Here is a 10,395-nt window from a genome sequence, read left to right as displayed (position 1 = left end):
AAGAACCAGGGCGTGCGATCTAGTAACTTCCAGAAGTTGCCGGAAGAAAGCCTCGTCCACCTCATCCCCCTGGTCCGGTGGTCTATAGCAGACTCCCACCACGACATCACCCTTCTTGCTCACACTTCTAAACTTAATCCAGAGACTCTCAGGTTTTTCTGCAGTTTCATACTTGAGCTCTGAGTAGTCATACTGCTCTCTTACATACAGTGCAACTGCCCCACCTTTTCTGCCCTGCCTGTCCTTCCTGAACAGCTTTTATCCATCCATGACAGTACTCCAGTCATGCGAGTTATCCCACCAAGTCTCTGTTATTCCAATCACATCATAATTCCCTGACTTTGCCAGGACTTCCAGTTCTCCCTGCTTGTTTCACAGGCTTCGTGCATTTGTGTATAGGCCCTTGAGCTAACCCACTAATCGCCCCTCTTTCTCAGTATGAGGCAGGAGCCCTCCCCTCTCACACGCTCCTGCTTGTGCTTCCTCCTGGTATTCCACTTCCCCACTTACCTCAGGTCTTTGGTCTCCTTCCCCCGGTGAACCTAGTTTAAAGCCCTCCTCACTAGGTTAGCCAGCCTGCTTGCGAAGATACTCTTCCCTCTCTTCCTTAGGTGGAGCCCGTCTCTGGCTAGCACTCCTCCTTCTTGGAACACCATCCCATGGTCAAAGAATCCAAAGCCTTCTCTCCACCACCACCTGCGTAGCCATTCGCTACCAGACAGGAAGCAAGAGGCTTAAAAGGGGGGCCCAACTCTCAAACCAGAGGATGTAAGTGGAGAATCCCTTACAGAAATCTCATATGGGGATTCTTACCTGTGCAAAGATCTGGGACGGGTGGAGGCAGGCAAACTACCCTTTCCAGAGAAGGCAAGGCAGGGTGGTAAACCATATCTGAAGAGGGCAAAGGTGCAGTGTGGTGAACTGGACCAGATGTGTATAAGTGGCCATGTGTCCCAGCAAGTTCAGACCCACCCGGAGTGGCATGGAGGGCTGAGATTACCAACAGAGGCAGAGCTGTTGAATTACCCGGAAACAGTTGGTCAACAGGAACACTCTTGGCCTTGTGGAATTTAACAGGGCCCCAGTGAACTCAATTTTTTGAGTGGAAGCCCAGGTTGACTTTGCAGTGTTTAAAATGCATCCCAGATTCTTGAGCAAACACAACATCGTGTTGATGTGGGTGAGAACCTTCTCTATGGAGCTGCCCTTCAGGAACCAGTCATTGAGATGTGGGAAGATGTGGATTCCCTTCCTCGTGAGATATGCCATGACCATTGCCATGCATTTGGTGAGGACTCAGGGGGCAGAAGAGGCTGAACAGGAGAACAGTATACTGAAATTGGGGTTCTCCAACCACAAAACGAAGGAATTTCCTGTAGCTTGGCAGAATGGCCTCTTGAAAGTAAGTGTCCTGAAGATCCAGAGCAGCGAAAGAGTTGTAAGACAGCACAGGGAGGATAGCCAACAGAGTGACTCACGTACTCCATGAATTTGTTGAGGCCACAAAGGTCAAGAATGTGTCTCCTCCCCGCCCCTTGGATTTTGGTATCAGGAAGTCCCAGGGGTAAAAGCAGTGGCTCTGGTGTTCCTGCAGAACCTCACCCACTGCCCCCAAAGTTGGGATCAGCAGCGTCTCATGAAAGGGGGCCCTGGAGGGGAATGGGGAGAGGGGTGGGAAGGGGGCATGGAGAGGAACTGGATTGTGTAGCCTGATCTGACCGTGTCTAGGACCCAGCTCTCAGAGCTAATTGAGCCCCAAGCATTGTAAAAATGAGCAGCCCGTCCACAAAAGGATGAGGGGGACAAAGAGGGTGGAGTCATGGGCAGAGTTTGGGGGGACATAGGAGGGTGTTTCCCCCAAAAACCTGCAGTGCTGTAACCAGAGTGGGGCAGCCCCCGTGGCAGCTTCAAACCCACCCCCACCTCTCCCTCCCCACCAACATCCCACCCCTTGGCCTGGTCAGAGGTGGGAAACAGGAGCTGGGCAGTGCCGGGAGGCGGATGCTCTGGCTGGTCCTGTAGAGCAGGCTGCCGCAGCACTCCCCCATCTCCTGCTGCTGATGCCCGGGGCTGCGGCTGCTCCTCAGCTTCCAGCCCCCTTTGACTGCGCACACAGCCACTAAGAGCCACCCAGGACCAGCGACTGCAGGGGGGCCCTCCTGGCACACAGCCCCTAGCTACCCCGTCCCTGCACCCTGACCTACCCCCTTCCCACACACAGCCCCCAGCTACCCCCTCCCTGCACCAAGCTACCCCCTGCCCACACACAGCCCCCAGCTACCTCCTTCCTGCATCCTGGTGTACCCCCTGCCTGCACACAGCCCCTTGTTACCCCCTCCCTGCACTGAGCTACCCCCTGCCCGCACACAGCCCCTAGTTACCCCTGCCTGCACCCTGTGTTTTTTTAACTTCTTGAGCTGAGTCTCCCACTTTGAGTTATAAATTTTTGGTTGTGCTCCCCTATCCCTTCCCAACCCAGACAGGCTGGGTGGCCTACTGAGGTGAGTCAGGGGTGGAGGTGATGCTCCCTCCCAGGGCCCTGCCTCCCCAAACATAGAAATCAAACTATGCCTGTGAGTAGAGTAACAACCAGGCCAGTGCACTGGACTAAGGAGTTGAAGTGGACTGCCAAAGCCTGGGCCCGACTGCTTCCTCTTGTGGGATCTCTCCCTCTTTCTAGGATAGGCCGCTGCTTCGGGGAAAGGCTGTGCAAAGGAGTGCTGCAGGTTTGTGGTGCTGTTGTCCCCCATCGCAGCATCTTTGCGCTTGTAGCCCTGCTGCCCCTCAGAGTTGGCAGCAACAAGGGCTGGGTTCGGTATCTAGGGGATCCATTCCAATAGCACCATGCAAACCAGCTCGAGCCCCCACCCAGTGACTGGGACAAATATATACCACCCCCGCCGGGCGCCTCCAAGAGGCAATACTTCCCCTCTCGCAAGCACAGAGTCTGAGTGTAGCAAAAAGCCTTTTAATAACAGAGAGAGGCAATGTGGCATGATGTTGGGGAAACACCACCAACAGGATTCATAACACAACCCATGAGCAAAAACCCCACCCCAAGCAAATTGGGGCATGCCCCTTTCCCTTTGGTTCTTGAGTCCAGCAACCCCAAATCACCCAAAGTCCCAAAAGTCCAATGACCCAAAAGTCTCTGTCCCTGGTCAGGGCAGCCCCAGAGTTCGAAAGTTTATCTGCAGATCTTTACCTCCTAACGGGGGGGGGAGAGGTAAGGGGCACCTTACGTGATCTGAAGCTGACTGCCCCACAGCTCCACAGGCCTTCGCTCCACTCCGCCGCCCCACAAACTGCTTCACTCGGCTCCGCAGCCCACAAGCAGCTCCCACTGTCCCACAAACTGCTCCACCAGCCAGTCCACAAGGCACTCCAGCCATCCCGCAAACTGCTCCACAATATATCTTCAGGCTCCCCCACTGCTTAACACAACGCTCAGTGATTTCAGCTCTTAGTCAGTTCAGCTCTTTGGTGAATTCAGCTTGTGGTAGAAGAGCCTCAGTGCTGGTGCATCATTAGTCCAAAGTGAGCTCAGCAGCCTGTAATTAGACTCTAATAGGATCAAAATTAGCTCTGATATTCCACAGTGGAGAGAGAAAGCAGTACAATTAGCATGTAAGGCCCTCACCAAGTATGAATATTTGTCTCCAGCCTCCTTTCAGCCACAGTTTTGGAACCCATGACCCTTGCCTAGCTAGTGCTACTTAGTTGATGGTGAGTCCCTCCATCATAACAAAAGGCCCAGTACAGTTCCAAGCACAGTTCCCATATTCAGGGTAATAACAATGTATTCTTCCTGCCCCAATAACAGAGACACTGAGGCTCCCACAGCAGCCAAAGTGACCATTTGGGCAGCTATGGTCTCATTCTAGGCGTGGTGGGTGTGCCTATGCAAATGAGATCAGCCCCTGAAGTTCTTTTCCACAACTTGCCACACCTCACCACCAGATGTCAGGGTGGAGCTCATCCTGACACTGCTTACACGCAGACGCTCCCAGGAACCTCACGGTAGCCCTGGAATCCTCAGGGAGTGCGGCGCGTCATCAGCCTTGTCCAAGAACAAGACTCGCTGTCAGAGGACAAGGCCGCAGTGGCTTGCCAGACATCCAAAATGATCCCAAAGTTTTGCAACCAAGAAGCCCTCCTCATAGTTACCGCCAAGGCCACCACCCTGGCTCAGGTGTCCTCAACATTGAGGGCGGACTGCAGGGATGCTCTGGCCATCAAACAGCCTTCCACAACGAATGCCCAGAACTCCCCACGAGGCCTCAGGCAACTGGCCCTCCAATTTAGATGGGGCTGAATTGAGGAAATCATACATAGCTAGCAAAGCTTGTTGATTCACAATCCTCATCTGTAGGGCCGATGAGTTACAGCTCTTCCTGCCCAGAAGATCCGACCGCTTGGAGCCTCTGTCATTAGGGTCCTGTCGCTTACCGCTGTTACGACCAGGGAATTTGGGGTGGGACGGAACTAGAACCTTCAGATCCTGGCATGGGACCGAAGAAGCACTTTTCTATGAGCTTAGCAGTACTGAGGCCAGGGTACTGCACAGGGCTCTCACCAACTTGAGGAGGGCCACTCCCCCAAGGACGGCCGGCGGTAGAACGGTCCATTTTGGGGGGCAGTGAGCCAGACAACCACGTCTGCCCTTCGCTCCATGTCTCCAGCCAGCCCCAAACTGAACCTCTCTCCAGCCCCTCCTCCTCTGGGCTTTGTCCCTTTCCCGGGCCAGGAGGTCACTGGATTCCTTTGTTCTCCAACCCTTTAGCTCTCACCTTGCAGGGGGGAAGGGCTCAGGCCATCAGTTGCCAGGAAACAGGGTGTCGGCCATTCTCTGTGTCCAGACTCCTGCACACACCTGCCCTCTAGGGCTCTGCAAGGATCATACACCCTTATCCCACCCCCTAGATACTTAAGAACTGCCTAGGGGAAACTGAGGCACCCCCACTCTATTCAGAGGAAACATTAAGAACAGTCCCGCTTTGTCACACTGGCCCCCCTTGGTCAGCAGGCTGTCTGTCTGATCACAGCTCTGTCCAGCTCCAGGGCCCTACAGATGGGGCAGGGCTCATGGCAGGAGCACGGGGAGCAGGTGCTGAGGGGAGACAAGGCTGCAGTTGCTCTGTTCCCAGTGCCAGCCAGTCTCACATTCTGCCAGCTTAGCCAGGGCACCATGGGGTTGTGTCACGTCTCCGCACTCTGCTCCGGCTCTGCCTGGGGACACAGGGACCTGGTGCACCGGTTCCACCCCCCCAAGCCAGGCATTCATGCAGCAACACCAGCAGCAGCCATGGGGGACCCAGGCCTGGGGCAGCACAGGGACCCCAAGAGCAGTGGCTCGGGGTCAGTCACGTGGCTGAAGGGGAGTCACATGTCCAGGGACAGAGGCATTCGCTCCCCCTTCCCATCTCTGCCCGGGCAGCCCGTGTGCCTCATCAGCTCCCTTGCCACACAGGACGGCAGCCACGCTCGCCCCCACCGAGACAGCAAGTGACGCCCTGGGAGCTGGGTCAGCGTGGGCTGCTGGCATAGCACCTGCTCACACAGGTCTCCCTGCCCCACTCCCCGGCCGGTCTGTTATACGGCAATACAGGCTGCTCACACAGGCCTGCTTGTGCGCCCAGCCAGTGACAGTGCACCAACCGTGCTACCTAGTCCCCCCTCGTGCCCCCAGCGGCCTCCCCCCGGGGTCCGTCACCCCCCCCACAGCCCACAGGGGCAGCCCCCCGCCGGGGTCCATCACCCCGCACCCACAGCCCACAGGGGCAGCCCCCCGCCGGGATCCATCACCCCCCCCCACAGCCCACAGGGGCAGCCCCCCGCCGGGATCCATCACCCCCCCCCCACAGCCCACAGGGGCAGCCCCCCGCCGGAGTCCATCAGCCCCCCCCCACAGCCCACAGGGGCAGCCCCCCGCCGGGATCCATCACCCCCCCCCCACAGCCCACAGGGGCAGCCCCCCGCCGGGATCCATCACCCCCCCCCACAGCCCACAGGGGCAGCCCCCCGCCGGGATCCATCACCCCCCCCCCCACAGCCCACAGGGGCAGCCCCCCGCCGGGATCCATCACCCCCCCCCCCACAGCCCACAGGGGCAGCCCCCCGCCGGGATCCATCAGCCCCCCCCCCACAGCCCACAGGGGCAGCCCCCCGCCGGGGTCCATCAGCCCCCCCCCCACAGCCCACAGGGGCAGCCCCCCGCCGGGATCCATCACCCCCCCCCCACAGCCCACAGGGGCAGCCCCCCGCCGGGATCCATCACCCCCCCCCACAGCCCACAGGGGCAGCCCCCCGCCGGGATCCATCACCCCCCCCCACAGCCCACAGGGGCAGCCCCCCGCCAGGATCCATCACACCCCCTCCACAGCCCACAGGGGCAGCCCCCCGCCAGGGTCCATCACACCCCCTCCACAGCCCACAGGGGCAGCCCCCCGCCGGGGTCCATCAGCCCCCCCCCACAGCCCACAGGGGCAGCCCCCCGCCGGGATCCATCAGCCCCCCACAGCCCACAGGGGCAGCCCCCCGCCAGGGTCCATCACCCCCCCCACAGCCCACAGGGGCAGCCCCCCGCCGGGATCCATCACCCCCCCCCACAGCCCACAGGGGCAGCCCCCCGCCGGGATCCATCACCCCCCCACAGCCCACAGGGGCAGCCCCCCGCCAGGGTCCATCACCCCCCCCACAGCCCACAGGGGCAGCCCCCCGCCAGGGTCCATCAGCCCCCCCCACAGCCCACAGGGGCAGCCCCCCGCCAGGGTCCATCAGCCCCCCTCCACAGCCCACAGGGGCAGCCCCCCGCCAGGGTCCATCACACACCCCCCACAGCCCACAGGGGCAGCCCCCCACCAGGGTCCATCACACCCCCCCCACAGCCCACAGGGGCAGCCCCCCGCCAGGATCCATCACACCCCCTCCACAGCCCACAGGGGCTCCCTCCCGGGGTCTGTCACACCCCCCCACCCACAGCTCACAGGGGCAGCCCCCCCCCGGGGTCCATCACACCCCTCCCCCCACAGGGGCAGCCCCCCGCCAGGGTCCATCACACCCCCCCACAGCCCACAGGGGCTCCCCCCCCAGGGTCCCTCACACCCCCCCACAGCACCCAGGGGCAGCCCCTCCCGGGGTCTGTCACACACCCCCCACAGGGGCAGCCCCCCCCACCAGGGTCCTTCACACACACACACCCCAGTCCCCAGGGGCTCCCCCCTGGGGTCCGTCACCCCCCCCCACAGCCCAAAGGGGCAGCCCTCCCCAGGGGTCCATCACACCCCCTCCACAGCACCCTGGGGCAGCCCCTCCCTGGGGTCCGTCACCCCCGCAATGACTCCTGGCCGCTGCCCCCGCCCACTGGCACGTGGGCCCCCCGCTCAGCTGCTCGCCCGGCTGCCCCTGCAGGCGCGGTCTGAGCCAGACCTGTCGCTGCCCCTGTCCAGCCAGGCAAAGGAGCCGCAAAGCGGGGGGCCGGGAAAGCACCTGCTGGACGTGGCGGGGCCACCTTCAGGATCTCTGCCCAGCCCCGCCCCCTGCTCCCCACGCCCCACCCCCTGCTCTTAGTCCTGCACCTGCTCCCCACGCCCCGACCCTGCTCCCCCAACCCTGGCCGCAGGTATCGCAGCTGCCCCCTGGCACAGTCCGGAGTCCGCCCACGCGTGGCTGCCTGCCCCTCAGCTCTGCCCCACCCCAGGGCCCAGGAGCTCCATGTGCAGGCTGAGCTCCAGCCAGGCCAAGGGCTAGTGAGATCCCCACCCACCCGGCCAAGCCTACAGGCTGGAGTTACCAACCTTCTCATTGCACAAAACTGAAACACCCTTGTCCTGCCCCCTCCCTTCTCTTAGGCTCCAGCTCCTCTCCCTCCTCACTCACTCACCTCACCCCCACCCTCACTCACTTTCACTGGGCTGGGGCAGGGGTGCAGGAGGTGGTGAGGGGTCCAGCGTGGGGTTAGAAATGAGGGGTTCAGGGTGCGGAAGTGGGATCTGGGCTGGGGCCAAGGGGTTTGGAGCGTGAGAGGGGGTGAGGACTCTGGCTAGGGGTTTGGGCTCTGGGGTGGGGCCTGGGATGAGGGGTTTGGGGTGCAGGAGGGGGCTCAGGGCTGGGGCAGGGAGTTTGGGTACAGGAGGGGGTTCTGACCTAGGGCAGGGGGGTCAGGGTGCAGGCTTCAGCTGGGCGGCACTTACCTCAGGCGACTCCCAGTCGGCAGCACAGTGGGGCTAAGGCAGGCTCCCTGCCTGCCCTGGCTCTGCACTGCTCCCGTAAGCAGCCGGCATGTCCAGCCCCTAGGCAGAGGCGCACCGGCCAATGGGAGCTGTGGAGCCAGCGATTGGAACCTCCCTGGCTGCCTCTGCGTCTAGGGGCCACAGGGACCTGCTGGCCGCTTCTGGGAGGTGCGCAGAGCCAGGACAGGCAGGCATCCTGCCTTCGTTCTGCTATGGCACCAAGCGGACTATTAACAGCCTGGTCAGCAGTGCTGACCAGAGCCGCCAGGGTCCCTTTTCGACCTGTGTTCTGGTCCAAAACTAGATGCCTGGCAACCCTACTCCAAGCACTGAGCCCTCCCCAGCCTCCTGGCACCTCCCCCCGGCCAGGGACTGGCCTGCAGGGCCCCGGCCTGACTGTTCCTCTGGCTGCCAGACCCCTTGGATGCCAGGTGGTGACAGCGATAGCTCCTGGGTGAAGGAGTGGGGGTCTAGCCGGCCCCCAGCCAGCGTGGCCCCACACTCCTCTTGGGCTATGCGGCAGAAAGAGGTGGAGTTTGGGAATTACGCTCCCCCGCCACCTACTTCTATCAAGCGATCAAGGTTAGGCCAGATGCGTGCTTTGCCGTAGCAGCAGGAGGGAGCCCTCTCATAGGCCAGCACTGGACTGGCCAAAGGAAGAGGACAAGACACAGGGCTGTTCTGGCCTTGTGTGGACCTGGCGGGGGGCCCTTCATACCCTTTGGTCCCTGGGCTGTTGGTGTTGAGGACAAAGCAGGGAACCAGAGAGGCCAGGCTCAAAGCAGATTAGTCACAGCTCATTTTAGCTGATGTCCTAGTACCCAGTTCCAGGAGATGGGTAGGAGATACAGAAGTGACTTTGGGGTAACCAGGAGCTTACCTTCAGCGTAAGGAGAATGTAAGAACACTGCCCACGACAGCTTCCCAGTGACTGGGATGGCACAGAATCTCTTCCCTGGATTAGCTGCAGTGGGCCTAGGGCCATTGACCTGACTGACACTGGTTATTTGAGCTCTTAAGTGTATTTCATAATGGACCAAAGTGTGGTCAGGCAATTAACCATACAGTTTATCACCATCCCCCAACACTGAGCCCCTTCCCAGCACCCTGCCTCCTCCCTCCAGGGCCAGCCCCAGCCCTGGCCCCCTGCATTGTGCCTTTTCTCCGGGACCCTTTATCAGATACGCTTAAGGGACTTTCTAGAGAAGGCTGTCCTGGAGCATGAATAGCCCCCGCCCCACACACACACACTGGGGGTCAGAGAGGGTCTGGGGAGGCTTCTGCACTTGCTCTCCCTCGGCGGTTCTCTTCCTGCACCAGAACCTGGAGATTGACGACGAGTTCTGGCTTCGCAGAGCCCTGCAGAGCCACCAGGCCTCCCCCTGCTCCCAACAAGGCCCCCCTGCCCAGCACCACCCACCACTACCATGAAGCTGGACAGCAGGTAAGGCCTGAAGCGCACATGGGTTTGTTCCCCTGCCCCCCAACAAACACCCCTGCACCATGGGCCAGGAACGGTTCACCAGCCCCCTCAGGCCGGCTCTGAGCATGGGACACCAGCCAGTGCCCACGGCCTCAATTCCCGACCATGGGGCTCACACTGGCTGCTGAGGGAGGGGAGCTGACGCAATGCCCAGGATCCAGGAAGGGCCGAGCTGCATTAAGTTAGGGCTCCCAGTTTGGGTCGAGCAGGGTGTGTGGGCACCACCTCTGCGTCTCCTGCCCGCTACAGAACGTGTGGGGGCAGAACAAAATCAAGCAGTTCTGCGAGGGCTTTGGTGAGGCCTGGGGCCTGGCCACGGGGCTGTTGCCAGAGGCAGCCTGTGACCCGCCTCTGGTGTCTTCCCTGCAGTGTTCTGGGGCAGGGTCCTCAGGGAGCTGTTGTGACAGCCAAGTGATAGCAGCCTACAAGAGCAGCTCCCCGCGGCGGGGCAGGAGCACGTGTGGGCCCAGGGCACTGTAGGCACCCCACCCTGCTCCAGGGGAGGGAGGCAGATCAGCTCCCAATGCACCCTGGGCAGGATCCTGCTGGAGCCCCACAGTGCTGTGCACCCCACAGGCCCAAAGAGGGCCAGCTTGGGTGAGGCCTGAACCAGGAGTACGCCAAGGCCACCTGCCCCCACAAGACAGAGTTTCGCTAGCACAGACCCCAGCTCCCACTCAC

The sequence above is a fragment of the Lepidochelys olivacea genome (assembly GCF_965140295.1).
Source record: "Lepidochelys olivacea isolate rLepOli2 genome assembly, chromosome: 10".
In the NCBI taxonomy this organism is placed as follows: Eukaryota; Metazoa; Chordata; order Testudines; family Cheloniidae; genus Lepidochelys; species Lepidochelys olivacea.
The sequence above is the reverse complement of the archived record's forward strand: the minus strand, read 5'-3'. Positions refer to the sequence as shown.